General features: G+C 41.6%; 1 pseudogene; it reads left to right on the top strand.

Annotated features, from left to right (window-relative positions):
- LOC145401977 (maltase-glucoamylase-like) overlaps window positions 1-14,804 on the top strand; it is a 189,263-nt pseudogene that overhangs the window by 62,698 nt on the left and 111,761 nt on the right.

Raw genomic sequence — 14,804 nt, 5'->3', positions numbered from 1 at the left:
TGCCCGTGGCAATTTACACATTTGCCCGCGAGCACAAGCGGTGAGCCCGTCAACAGGCAAACTGCTCGCTTGTGCCCGCGGGCATTGCTCGATCGTCTGGACGGGCCTTTACGCATTTGCCCGCGGGCACAAGCAGTGAACCCGTCAACAGGCAAACTGCTCGCTTGTGCCCGCGGGCATTGCCCGCTCGTGTGGACAGGGCTTTAGTATGCCCGCACTTGGAGTGTTGCGTACAGTTTTGGTCACCTTATTATAAAAAGGATATGGAAAAGCTTGAAAAAGTGCAGCGAAGGATGACAAAGATGATACCTAGATTGAGAAATAATCCGTATGGGGAACGTTTAGAAGCCCTGAATTTATTTACCCTAACTAAACGGAGGTTACGAGAAGATCTAATGCAAGTATTCAAAATATTCAAAGGACATGATAACATGGCTGTTGATAAATACTTCACAGTTGATCACTCGAATTATTCTATAGGCAGTGGGTATAAAATAATTGGCAAACGATTCCAGTCGCATGAAGCTAAGCATTTCTTCTTCAATAGAGTTGTAAACATATGGAATGAATTACCCTCCAATGTAGTAAATTCTAATACAGTACTGACCTTTAAAAGTCGTCTCGATAAGTATTTGTTGACTAACCCACAGCTTAATATGCTTACTCCTGAATAAAACATTTGTGTACGTATAATTTTTTATTATTTAATTTTTTTATTTTTTTTATTTTTTAGAGCCTGGATCAATTCATGAATGCAAATATAGTATATGCACTGACTAGAATATGCACAGATAGCTCTGAGTTAATGGTCACTACTCATACTTTCGACCTGTGATGGGCTCTGGATCACTGAGGGTCCCTGTTAGTTAAGTGACCACCATCGGATTTTTTTTTTAACGTACTAGGGGTCACTGCTTCAGGACTTGTGTGCTTGTACCGCATAGGAAAGCTCCTAGTCACAGTGGAGTGAACGGAGCTGGGGCCTGATTGACTGCTGCCTACCTTAATAGCACCAGGCAAGGCTGCCACACCACCCCTGAACATCCACACTGTGCAATGTGCATTTTCCACGCTGTGTCCACAGACGTCCCATTAACCCAATGTACCCGTACATGTTGTCATGTGTTATTTATTATTCGATGCTTCTCCATGCCTTCCCTTGTGCTACACGGGCAGCTGGCAGCACTCACGACTGGAATGTCACTCAGCCATACTGCAGAACTTCTGCCTATCAGAATTCTTTCATTCCCCGAACTGTATCTCTCTGGAACTCGCTTCCCCAGAGTTGTTTCCCTCCAAACTCCAACCTACTGCTGTTCAAGTCTAACTGTTACAGATATTTTATGAACAGAGGATACCAGTAATCTGGTGCATGGATTTTTTTTTTGTTTAATTCATTTGTTTTTCCTTCCTCTGTTCTGTTATTTAAAAAAAAAATTACTTTACTACTTTCTCTTTCAGGTTATTCATACATGTAGCTTATAGATAAAGTATTATAGAAAGTAACTCTTCCATTTCAATCTTTCCTATGAAAATTCCATGTCAGTTTTTCTATGCTGCAAGGTGGTTTTTCTCACTTTTTCTTACCAGTTTTAACTGTAGGGTTTGGAGGTGGGGGGAACCTTCTTGCTTTACTATCCTTATTCTTCAGCATGTGGAGTTACTCGTAGATCTCGTGGTCATAGTCTACTCTGTAAAAAACAGCCTCGAAAGGACAATAAGGTCTGTTGCTGTTTGCCTTCCTTTGTATTCCTTTGTACTCCTTTGCGACTCCAAGCTGAGAGCGCATGCTAATGACCCGTTGAGAATACCTAGTGAAGGCTTCCAAAGGTTCACGTATGTGCATATTTACCGAGGTAGATGTGATCTTTCGGTAGGACTGTAGGTTTTTCTTAATTATAGAAAAATGTTCGTACTGTTCTTATGCTTGTCCTGTGCTTTTCACACTGTTCTATGCATAGAACATTCATGGCCTCTACCTGCCTGACTGACAAGGATCCTACACTTGGTGGCGTTGTGTTCCTTGGGTAGAGAGACGCAATCGCAGCGTCCACCCAGGAGTCAAACCCCCTCATATTTTCCTGCCCTTCCCATATTTTTCTGCCCCTCCCAGTGGGGAATTGGGGATGGACCCTGGTCCGACCCTGGCGATGTGCTGTCTACCACATGGGGGAGGAAGTTCCCTACACAGTGTATGTACTGTACTGTACCCGTATGATGGCCCACAGAAGCAGTTGATTACTTGTGGTCGACGTTTCTATTCGGCCAGACAGATCGGAATTAAACATCAACAGCAACAAGCAACCTACAGTGTTTTACAATTGTCCCAGATCTCCCAGTCGTGCCCTGTACCCATATTCCTAATCTTGCCTCAGATTTATCGCAGTTGTTTATATTTGTTTCACTTTTGCCCAAGGCATGTCTCACGCCATATTTGAATTATCACAGCCTGGTAACATACAGGAGGAAGATTAAAACCGTTCCCTTGTCTAAAAAGTACTGTAAGAGATCGTTACAAACTATTAGCAACAAAAGTGCTGCCTTCCGGTGACTGCTGTGAGCGATAAGTGAAATAGTTTTCTGTAACTTAGGAAACATTTACTACGTCGGGTAGCAACCCTATAACCAACAAATGAACTCCTTGTGCTCAGGTATGTTAAGGTGTTCAAACTGGAAGTAAACTAGAACGTTTCGCATCCGAGTGTTGGCTGGGGCATATTGCTCCCATAATGCCGTTCTGGGACGAGCAACTGTTTACTTTCACTTTGGTAGCCAAGCTTCGGGGCATTACGCCCCAGATGTGGCATGAAGATCATGGATGATGGATTTTTGTCAGTCAAAAATAATTCTTTTTGGTCGCAGTTCTTCACTTTGATTGAGGTCTGGGTGTCAAGTGTTTGGAAAAAGTATGGGTGAAGATGGAAGTGTGAGCAAGCAATTTGATATACAACTTAAACTGAATAATCCTTATAATTACGGCCTCTGTTTCAGGGGGCCGAGTCGAGAGAGGTGTACTTCCCTGAGGCTCCGTGGTACGACTATTACACTGTGAGTAGAATAATTCACACCATGTAACAAAGGGCAGAAAGAATGTACTTGAGTGAGAAAAAAAGTCATTATCTTTTTTTTTTTTTTTTTTTTTTTTTTTTTTTGCTCACCGTTCACGATTTGTTTTCATCTGATGGCACCAGATCACTTCCGCAACTTGGACACTAAGTTGTATATGCATGAAATTCAATGAGTCTTTGCTAAGTGGTAGAAATGAGTATCCTTGGTTAGCCTACTTGTCAACCCAACCGTCCACTTAGACTACACTCTGCCATCAGTAGAGCTGAAGGGAGTTGGGAATTCATTAGGTAACATTAGGCACGCAACACTAGCACTGACCAGTTTACATCTGTGTCTGTCCAGGGCCGGAGTATAGAGAAGGTTGGTGAGAAGGTTGAGGTGGCAGCCCCTCTCTCTTACCTGCCGCTGTACGTGAGAGGCGGAGGGGTTATGGCCACGCAGAGGATCAGAAGTAACACCATGCTGGCCAGGTGAGTGAGATTTAGTGAGAGAGGTGAGTAGGTGAGAGGAATTAGGGGGTCAAGTTGGCCGAGTGGGGTAGGAAGTGAAGAAAGTAACGGGGAGTATGACGAGACGGTGTAGGAGAGGTGGGATGAGAGGGGGATGGGGTGAGAGACGTGAGAGGGGTGTATAAAGTTGATTTAACGAGAGGAGGGAAAGCGTGGATAAAGGGAATGGCAGAACATTGCTTGGTGTGCGATTGATATGAGTGAAATGAGGGGGATGAGTGGAAATGAATGGAGTGAGATGAAATGGACATCTGAAGTAAGAATGGTGAGAGGCAGGGATATTTAACAAGAGGGATGAAGTTGAGTGATAAGAGTGAAATTAATGGAAAGGTAGGACTGGGTAAGACAGAGAGAGAGAGAGAGAGAGAGAGAGAGAGAGAGAGAGAAATCGAGATAAAATGAGAGAGAGAGAGAGAGAGAGAAATCGAGATAAAATGAGAGAGAGAGAGAGAGAGAGAGAGAGAGAGAGAGAGAGAGAGAGAGAGAGAGAGAGAGAGAGAGGGAAATCGAGATATAGCAAGAGAGAGAGAGAGAGAGAAATCGAGATATAGCAAGAGAGAGCGAGAGAGAGAAATCGAGATAAAATGAGAGAGAGAAGAGAGAGAGAGAGAGAGAGAGAGAGAGAGAGAGAGAGAGAGAGAGAGAGAGAGAGAGAGAGAGAGAGAGAGAGAGAGAAATCGAGATAAAGCAAGAGACGTAGAGTGTGCAAGATAGATAGAAGATAGATAGATAGGAGAGAGAGAGAGAGAGAGAGAGAGAGAGAGAGAGAGAGAGAGAGAGAGAGAGAGAGAGAGAGAGAGAGGAAAATTATTCTTAAGTGTTGACAGCTGTGTAAATACATAATTATACACTAAAAAAATAACTCACCATTTAACCTCTTCAACCCGAGCACGTTATTCATTTTTTTTTTTGTGCTAATACCGTATTATTTTCTTCATCTTTAGAGAACATCAGTAGGATACGTTACCTGTTTCAAGGAATGATGGAAAAGACTCTCTCTCTCTCTCTCTCTCTCTCTCTCTCTCTCTCTCTCTCTCTCTCTCTCTCAATACATCCCTCTTCATCTTATCCCTTCTTTTTTCACTCCTGCTCCCCACCCTCCCTGCATACACTCTCCCCCTAACCCCAGTCCATCTGTGTCTACCCACAGAACAGAGCCGCTGGGACTAATCATAGCGCCGGACTGGGAGGGTAAGGCTACTGGCATGCTGTACTGGGATGAGGGGGAAAGTATTGGTAAGTAATTGTCTTCTTACCGTTCTGCCTTTTCTTTTATGTCTGTGAATTAAAAAATGCCTACTTATCAGTGTGCAGGGATGGCTCCAACGCTCCCTTAAGCTTTAACAAATATATTGTTATGCCTACGTATAAAAAGTATTGAAAAGTAGCTAAAAATATACCGATAACTGAAAAAAAAAAAATCCTGATTTCTCCATCTTCTTCTTCACTTGTCTTCTTCGTTTTAAACCCCTCCGGCTGTAATATGGCAAAGCCGATCATTATTATTGTTTTTTTCCACAGTGAGGTTTCATTTTCCTCATGGTCGGAAGTATGGCAGATATGGCCCGAAAAAGTAATGGGCCGAGAACAGGCCAATTTTATAATTTTGGTCAAATTTACACGAAACTTAGTGGAATGGTAAAGGGTGAGCAAAGGGTGAAGAGATTCAATCTTGATATCAATAGATTAATGTTTAAGGGCACAGAACAGTGTCAAACTTTCGGCTCTTTCGCCACAAAAGTTTGTTATTCATTTCGGATTAAACTTGTGCGATTTAGGATCAGCTAAAGATCAATTACTCACTTTTTAGAACGGTAGGTCACAGGACAAGATCAGTTTAAGAAACTTATATCCAGTTTGGAACGAATCTACTGGAAAAGTTAATTGTCAAGCAATGATGAAATATTTCAAATTTAAGAACAATCAGTCAAAGGCCAAGGTCACAGAGCTAGATAAAAGGTACGGTCATCGACATATCGCAAGGCATGGGTGCTTCGTTCTCTCAGTGCTCTTTATTATCGTCAAAAGATTTTCTCTTTCATGTCATGAGAGACTTTCCAAAATGGCAGCGAGTTAGGCAGAACCTTCATTAATCCCTTCACTACTATGACACTTTAAGTTGAATAACTACGGAGCTTCCTTACATAAACTTTAAATTATCAGTAAAACTAGTATAAAATCATTTTATAAAATTATCATTAAACTGAATGCAGCAAGTGGAGCAGGAAGAGTGTGAACACTTTAAGTTGCTGGGGGCAGCTCCTGTACACCTGAAGCATCAAAGGGACGAAACGAAGAGAGGATGTGGAAGGGGAAAGAAAAAACAGAAGTCGTGATACAGATAGAGAAAATGAAACTGATTACCTATGAGTTGCAACTGTATGTGATGATCGTATGTGTTTTAAAGCTTGGTCGTATGTTTGATATAATCAACATTTAAAACTTGAAAAACATCAGACAGCGTTAACAGTCAGTGTAAAGTCCTTTGTTACAATTCACCTAGATGTTTATAATTTGTTGTCTGTCATACCTTTGTTTCTCATAATAAACTACGAGCCACAAAATCAGTTAATCTGATGATGGATCGAAAACAAATTGGCCTTCATCTTGAACAGCTGAACACTGTCTGCAGCACAAACATCTCCATCCAGAGAGTTCCAGATCCCTACTGTGTTAGGAAGGAAGCACCACTGAAACTGTCTGGTGCGACACATAATCAGCTGGAAGAATAGCAGATATGCGGATGATGACAGACTTGTGGTCCTCGAAGGCTCATACTGCTGAGGTAGCCGGGAATGCATAGGGTGAGCAACATTGGACTGGATCTTGTACCGCATGCACAAACTGCTTACAGCATGACGATGTTCAAGCTTACACAACATTTCACCACCGCACAGAAGCACTGCAGTGCGAAAGATCTTATTGATCAGACGAAGGTGCGATTCTGCAGATGATGCCCACACCAGTGCACGGTACTCAAGGAGTGGGAGGATGAAACAACGAAAGCGATTAGTAGACACAAAAGCATCAAGGAAGAGCTTGTATGCTTTCCTAAGTACAGTATTTCGAGCTTATGAGTTGCAGAAGATACCAAATAACGGATTTGGCCCTCAGTGTTCTAGGCACTCTGCTAGAACTGATCCATCCAGAAGCAGAGGACTGTGGGGCCGGATCGAATTCAAGAACGAGAAACAGTAGTTTTGTCTTCGATGGGTTGATATTCATGTCTCTCTTTTTGTACCACTGCAAGATGAGTCAAGTCTCCACTGATGGAGTGGCAGACATATGGACGTGACTGAGCAGATGGGATGGTAGCAACCAATGTGGCATCTTCAACGTAACAATATATCTCGTTTTTAGTAAGCTGAAGCAGATCGCTGGTGTGGATGATAGAGTAATGGTCCAAGAACGTTACCTTCAAGTACGCTTGAATAAACATCATAACCGATGCTGTAACACCCATCCACCACACACACCACAATGCCATTCAGGAGACAGGATGTGTGTGCCGGGCAATCCTCAGGTCCTGTCCTCCCCACTTACTGTTTTTTAACCAGCCCATAACCCACTAACGGGGCTAATGTATGGCCCGGCCTGCACTGTGGGTGCAGGGAATCTTTGAACGAACGAACCCTTCCACGCAAACATAAGGCTTACGGCCCTTCAAAAACTTCAGCAGTATGGACAGAAATGAGTCACCAATGCCGATGCTGTGTAGTTTCCATAGCAAAACTTCATGGTTCACACAATCAGAAACAAAGAAATCCAGTTGAACTATCTTGGCCTTAGAACCAGAGTTAAGGGCAGGTTGCAGGACGTGAGAAATCATAAGCAATTCACCCGTAGTGTTAAGATTCATCTGATATGCAACCTGATTAGAAGAAAACAGACCAGAACATTCCAGAAACATTGATAGACGAGAAGAGACAAGACGCCCGAAAACCTTTGACAGAATGGGCGTAATGGAGGTAGGCCGATAATTTGCAGCATACGGTGAAGATGAACCTTCGGAATGGCAGTGATGTTAGCAACTCGACAACAAGAAGGAAACTATCCAGAGTGCACGAGAATCTTAAATACTGCACTCAGTCTGGAAGCTCATTCAGCAACCTCTCAACTTCATTAGATCAGAGCAGTCTTACAGAACAATGGATCAGCTCTCTGGCAATATAGAATGACTGAGCTTGGAGTCAAAATAAGACATCAAAAAAATTAATAAGCCTTACCTTTATTTGGTCACCCACAAGCATGCCTCCAGAGTCAAGACTCAGTTCTTACACCTATCAACCCGACAAAATCTTCCACAGGTATACCCATTAATGTTTAATAATATTCAGCTTAATCCTGCATCATCCTTGAACATGCTTGGGGTTTCATTTACTCAGGACTTATCTTGGAAAGACCATATTGCATCTCTTGTAAAATCTGCTTCCAAGAGATTGGGTGTGCTAAGCCGACTCCGCTCTTTCTTTACCCCTGCACAATTGTTGACTCTATACAGAGGTTTTATCCGCCCCTGTGTGGAGTACAACTCTCATGTGTGGGGAGGCTCCCCACATACAGCTCTTCTCAATAGGGTGGAGTCAAAGGCTTTTCGTCTCATTAACTCTCCTCCTCTTACTGACTCTCTTCAACCTCTGTCTCTTCGCCGCACTGTTGCATCTTTATCTCTTTTCTATCGCTACTTTAATGGTCACTGCTCCTCTGAACTGTCTGCTTGCATTCCTCCACCTCTACGACGGGCGCGTGGCACCCGTCTGGCAGCAAACTCTCATCCCTTTTCTGTCCAGCTCTCTAATGCAAGAGTTAACCGTTACTCCCAGTCTTTCATTTATGCAACAGGTCAGCTCTGGAACTGTCTCCCTCTATCTGTATTTCCTGCTGCCTATGATCTCCAGTCTTTCAAACGCAGTGTGTCCAGGCATCTCCAAATGATCGGATCTTGAATTTGGCTCTCTATTGTATTTTGTTTTTCTCTTGGAGGGAACTGTTACTGCGGGCCATGGCCTTTGGTTCCTTCTTCCTCGCATAAAAAAAAAAAAAAAAAAAAAAAAAAAAGCAGAGGAGGCAGGGATGGAAACACCCCGAAGATTGCTAACTTCAGATTGGACCACCATCTGTGTGGTTCAGAAGCGTTCAACAATGTTTCGGATGTAGGGATGACAGTGCACTAAAAACCATCGGAACAATATCAACGAAGTAAAGGGATATGTGATTTCATTTCTACATTTTTATTTTTTACTCTAGCATATGCCATTATGGTGCAGCATAAGTACCCCCCCAAAAATTTCATGACAGTGGTATAACCATTAACCAACCATGTAGCACATAAAAACGTGCAAAAAAAAAAAAAAAAAGATACAGGGATGAGGTTACACGTTATTTTACTGCCTCAACTTTATTTCAGTGGTTTTTGGCGCACTACTATCCCTACGTCTTCATACTTTTCATAGTGTTTCTCTACTTACTAATATTAAAATTGATCTCCTCATTGGGATCACTAAGTATGTGTCTCTATGTAGCCTAGCTCTCTCATTAATGTGTATCACACATTATTACAGATCCGGTTGGCACAAAAGAATTCTTCTTAGCAGACATCACCTATGACAATGTAAGTACTCAGCTACAAGACTTTTGTATTCTATCCAAAACCTGGTGATTTTGTTAGGGAAATCATAAGACGAGTGGAAAAAAAAAAAAAAAAAACTTTTTTCAGCTACAAACACATCAGCTGTATAAATTTTATTACGGTCAACTCCAGACGATGTGCTTGTAAGGAACTGATAGCAGTCTAGGGTTACAAATTATTACAAGTTAATCCATTTTTTGGTACACACTTCATTCAAAGAGCTTCCTCAACCTGATGTCAAACAATTTTGTTCAGTTGAATATAAATTTAGTACTGAAAGGTCATGCGAAAAATAATAATCCCAAAGACGTACTGAAACAGAAATATTATCAATACTCTGATGGCAAAAACCACTTCACTTACACAGTATTTCAATTGTAGAATTTACCAGTAAATCCAGAAACATTTGGATTATCATTCGCTACTACTATGGCTTATTGATTTTATTAATGTTAACACCAATTCCTAGCAAGGTTAAATTTGTCCAAACTTATAACAGCAAAATATTAAGTGTCTGAAGCATGTAGGGAGATAGTATCCCTTCAGTATGAGAGAACTTCCCTAGACTAAAGGAAGCTGTCTGTAGATAACATGAAATGGAATATATATCATAGTACTGAAGTTTAATGAACACTTTCTAACCCATTCGCTACGAGAGGTCTTCGCAAGTTAAATAATGGTCCTGCGGTAAACATAAATGAAAGGCGGGTCACCGCATTAAAAGAATTACTTACCGGTATGAGTCATCGTTTACTCCTTTTGTTATGAGTCATTGTTTATTCCTTTTGTGATAATGAACAAACAGTCCACTTATTAAAAGACAAGCACAGGCAAACGTTCTTCTCTGCAGTAACATCAGTCGAAAAGAGAACTGTCATGTTCACAAACCATTCACAACCAATTTGAAGCAGGAAGTCAAAGACTTTTCTCCTCCTCTCACCGATTTTCTTCAGTTTATTTCTCAGAGGCGTTGCATCTCTTTCTACCATCGCTGTTGCACTAGTAATTGTTAGTATGAACCCTCTGCCTGTATTCCTCTCCCCTTATAGCGGGCACATCACTTAATCTAGTTACATGCACCACTTTTCTAACCCAAGGGTACATCGGTACTCTCGGTCTTTCGTGTACGCAACTGGTAACTCTGTCATTGTTTTCCTTAGTCTGTCTTTCCCTCTTCTTATGACAGCTGGCTTTTAAACGCATTCGATCCAGGCACCTAGAAATGAAAAAGAAAAGAAAAGGATCTAATTAGCATATTTATTTTCCAGCATTCTTTGGAAAGGACATTCTCTGGGTGGGAGAAATGTTACTAGGTTCCCACCTTTACTTCCTTCATTCATGTAAAAAAAAAAAAGTTTGGGTCTGGAATATGTTCTAAGTAAACTGAAGATCACATATCCTCTCCGGAAAGTGGACAGCAGTGACTGAAACAGTAGTAAACTTATATTAATGTAGAATACCTGTGTATAAATAGGGAGGAAGTTCAAAATATGAGTGTATGACTTCATTCAAGGGACCATGCCTGTGAAAATTGTCTGAACTACATTGTGGTGTGTTTAAGGACGCTTTTAAGCACCACCACTTCAAAGATATATTTGCCACATTACACCTCAGTATTTTGGGATCGACAAAGACCGCATAAGTAGTATACGTGTACCACATGCAGAATACAGTGGTTTGAAGTAAGTACCAGGAACCCTCTTCGGCTGACAACAGTATGTCAGCTCTGTCATAAGGAAGAGGTGCCAGCAAAACCCTTAAGTTGGCAATAATGTAACCAGCTGTCTTTCTGGCCAGGAGGAGGTGACGTGGAGTGTGAGAGAGGGAGAGGGATGGAAGGGTGTGGCTGGGCTGGTGATGTCTGATGTGAGGGTGTTCAACGTCACATCACGCCCTTCACATATCACACTCGACTCCAAAAGATGGACCCATGGCGATTGGCATTATGACGCTTATACTCAGGTAAGGTCCGGGCGGGACAGTTTATAAAAATGTTTGGAGGAACTGGGAAAGGAAAAATAAGTGTGTGTGTGTGGGGGGGGGGGTGCGTGTGTGGGGATGTGTGAGGACGAGAGAGAGAGGAGGGGGGGAAGTTGAGTGAGATAGACAGGAGAAAGAGGATAATTAAGATGTGAAGAATGTGGCAAAAACCCATTACCAAAGAGAGTTAGTTATAGGATGAATAAGTAAGAAAGTGGAAACAAAAAGAGTAAAAAAAATTAAACAGTGAAAGAAGGAACAGCTGAAAATAAGACATAGAGTTGAATAAAAGGGAAGGGGCTAAGAGACAATAAAAAAGGAGGTTAAGCAGATCTGAAAACAATCAGTGTTTTGGAAATAAGACTCATCAAAAAAGAAAAATGCTCGCCTCCATTCTAAATCTTGTACAGTAATAAAGCAGACTACTAAGGAATGTAAAAATAAAAGTAAATTTTTTATAAGTTTCATCTTTCATCGATAAAGGATGAGAGAGTTATCTTGAAAAAAAAAAAAAAAAAAATGAGTAGGTTTTAAAGAGCTTCAGAAAAAAATACTGTCAGTTTAATTATCCATGCCAGAGTTGCATCCAGATACTGGTATATTCATTCAGGTGTCTGTTTTCATTTCCCTTCATTCCACTCCTTCTCACATCCATCAGATTATTCAGTCATTTCTTCATCCAGTAATCTACTCAACCATTTCACTTCCTCTGTCCATCCATTCAATCCATCATTCAGCAGATAATCCATCCACTTCTTCCATTCATCAACTCAGTCATCCATCCAGCCACACGCTGTCCCCTTTACCCAGCTCTGCCTCTACCTCAACAGACCCTGGAGCTGTTCGACCTGTCCATTCCAGTCAACTCAGACTTCATCCTATCCTGGGGACATCAACTGGAGTATAATATTCCTTGTCCAATCTCCTATGCTGGTGAGTGGATTGTTTGTTAGGTTGTTTCTTTCTTTCTTTCTTTTTTTTTATGAATGTTTCGATGGGCTGGTTGATGGATTAGAAATGAATGGGTTGGTGAGCTGAAAATTTTAAATATCAGTTGCCGTATGAATAACTGGCTACATTAATTCATGGATGGGAAAGTGGATGTTTTAGTTGAGGGATGAAGGAGAAAATTAATAGGCATGTGGATGGGAGAGTGAAAAGACTGATCGTTGATGATAAGGAGTGAATAGTTTGATTAGATGAAGGCAGAAAGTGTTTAGGGAAATGTCTCGAATGAGAGATTATTTGATGGATGAGTGATTGGATAATTTGGCTGATGGGTGAAGGGGTGGATGAACTGGATGATGGATGATAGAATGGTTATATTAGTTTATGGATTATATAGTTGGATTGGTTGATGAACTGAATGAAAGGATTTGCTGACAGATGGAGAAATGGAATGTTATTTTTCATCTTCACAAGCCTCTGCAGATGGCTAAAAGTTGTGGAGGAATTATATAATTTTCCCAGGAAATAAAAATGGGATCAAACACTTCATACATTTTTAGTTAAGCTGTTGTCAAGATAAGCAATGTTGACTGGCGGTACTGTACATTGAATTAAAAATGAAGTAATTGTGCTGTAGAGATTCATGAATAATATCTAACTCCTTCACCATGAGAGGTTCACCCTAAGCTAAGTAGACTCGTGTGGTGGTGTCGACGTCATTGTCATACCAACGATTATTCCAAAATGAGTGAGGTTTCCTTATGGTACTGTAGGCTATCTACTTATAGGCTAAAAACAAGGCCCGTCTTCTCTCGAACGTGTTCAGCGGGCTAGAGGACACATTCGAATAGAACTCGTCCTGTGGCTTAACCGTGTTCGAAACCGAAGAAACAACCCATCCCACAACTGGGATGATTGTTTTGGCATTTGGTGGTTCCAAACATCTCTTGGTGGTGTCACGACAGTTTTGTTTGTTTGTTTTTCTACTTTAAAGGTTATAAAAACATTTTACATGCTTAAATCGACAACCTGAGAAACGTGGCTTTAGATACCTGGCACAGGTACTTGGAGAGTAAATGTCATGCTAGTTAACCTTGAAATAAAATTGTGAGGTATAGCAACGACCGCTGGTAAGAAAGAAACATTAGTAAAACAAAAGAGTTTCCCTTTGGGAAATGTTAAAAGACGTCACACGACTTAATGGGCTGTAATATCCCTACCCAAACTCGAACATACTCTTACGTGTCCCATGGTGCCCGATGATAAAAAATGACGGAGAAAGAATATTATACATCCCAATTCTTTAGATGAAATACCATCACTTACAATGTATTATCTTTTAGCAGGAAATTATCATTGTAACAGGGAAAAATATATTTAGGGAACTTTAGAAAGATACTTAAACCTGGACTAAAAGTACAGTAGAGGAGAAAGCTTACGTTTACGCCATTTGACTGCACGATGGTTATGAACCCGTCACGTCCCGAGGTTTTCCGCACCTCCGACATCCCCCAGTCCCCGAGGTATTTTCGAAAAAAAATTTTTTGGCTAAAACCTTCGCTTTTGGTGAGAAACATCAAAAATTCATAGAGAAATCGCTCACCTGAGGTTTAAAGTACCCAATCCAGGTAGGAGTTCCTTCTTACCTGACTGGGTTTTCTAACATGCTGGCACCAAAGAAAACGAGTTCTATGGGAGGGTAACTATTTTATCCACTCATAAACGGTATTTATTTATTTACTTGGTACGAATGTATATGTAGTATGAGAGTATATTGGTTTTCAAGCAGTAATAAAGGCATTATAAGCATTGTTTCACTCACTAACTAATCACCATACCTGACCTTTTTTTGCCACATTACCTGATCATTATTTCTGGCTGTTTCTTCTCCTAATGCTATGTAAACATTGTCCTCCACATTATCATCGATTGGGGAATCACTCTGGCCCTGAATATCTTTACTAGCCAGGTCACTGGTAACAGGTCCTTTGCCAAGACAATGGTGTGAGGGGGGGAGAGGGGAGGTTATGCGGTGTAAGGCATTGTCCCTGCTTGGCATCTTGTAGAGGAATAGAGGAAGGTGTCCCGTGTATACATATGAAAAATCTCGCGCGAAAATTGAAAATTGTGCAAATTAGGGACCTTGCAATTGCACGACGTACTGGTACGTCGCCGGGACTGGCAAATGCAAATCGTTGCAACGTACCCATACGTCGACAGGACGGGACGGGTTAAGGCAGACAGTCGACTTGTGCTGTCCCAGTTCTTCTCCTAGAGTGATCAACACCCACGATAGTCGTTTTATATCAAGGTTTTCAGTTAAACTGCTGGGTAAACAGAGACAAGGGGGAAACAAAATGTGTCCACCAGTCTCACCAGTGAGAGTATCTAACTTGGATTCTTCCATTTGTTACTTGGATGTGTTAACCAGTGCACCACCGGCTTCCTTGGGATTACCTTATTGTCAATTGACTGCGCAGGGTTCAAGAATCTAGGTGGAAATTAAAATGCAGTATAGTCTCACAGAGGACAGCCCAACACCTCCAGAAGGAGCCTACGGAGGGGCAAATAGAGCGCGACCTGACTCCGGGCGACAGGGACATAAGTCCTCCCGGGCCGTGCGCCCCTGTGACCCGGAATTCACCCGCCGCCACATAGCAGGAAAGAGA

The sequence above is a fragment of the Coenobita brevimanus genome, chromosome 57 (assembly GCF_032717465.1).
Source record: "Coenobita brevimanus isolate Jiangsu-jjx chromosome 57, ASM3271746v2, whole genome shotgun sequence".
In the NCBI taxonomy this organism is placed as follows: domain Eukaryota; kingdom Metazoa; phylum Arthropoda; class Malacostraca; order Decapoda; family Coenobitidae; genus Coenobita; species Coenobita brevimanus.
The sequence above is the reverse complement of the archived record's forward strand: the minus strand, read 5'-3'. Positions and strand labels throughout refer to the sequence as shown.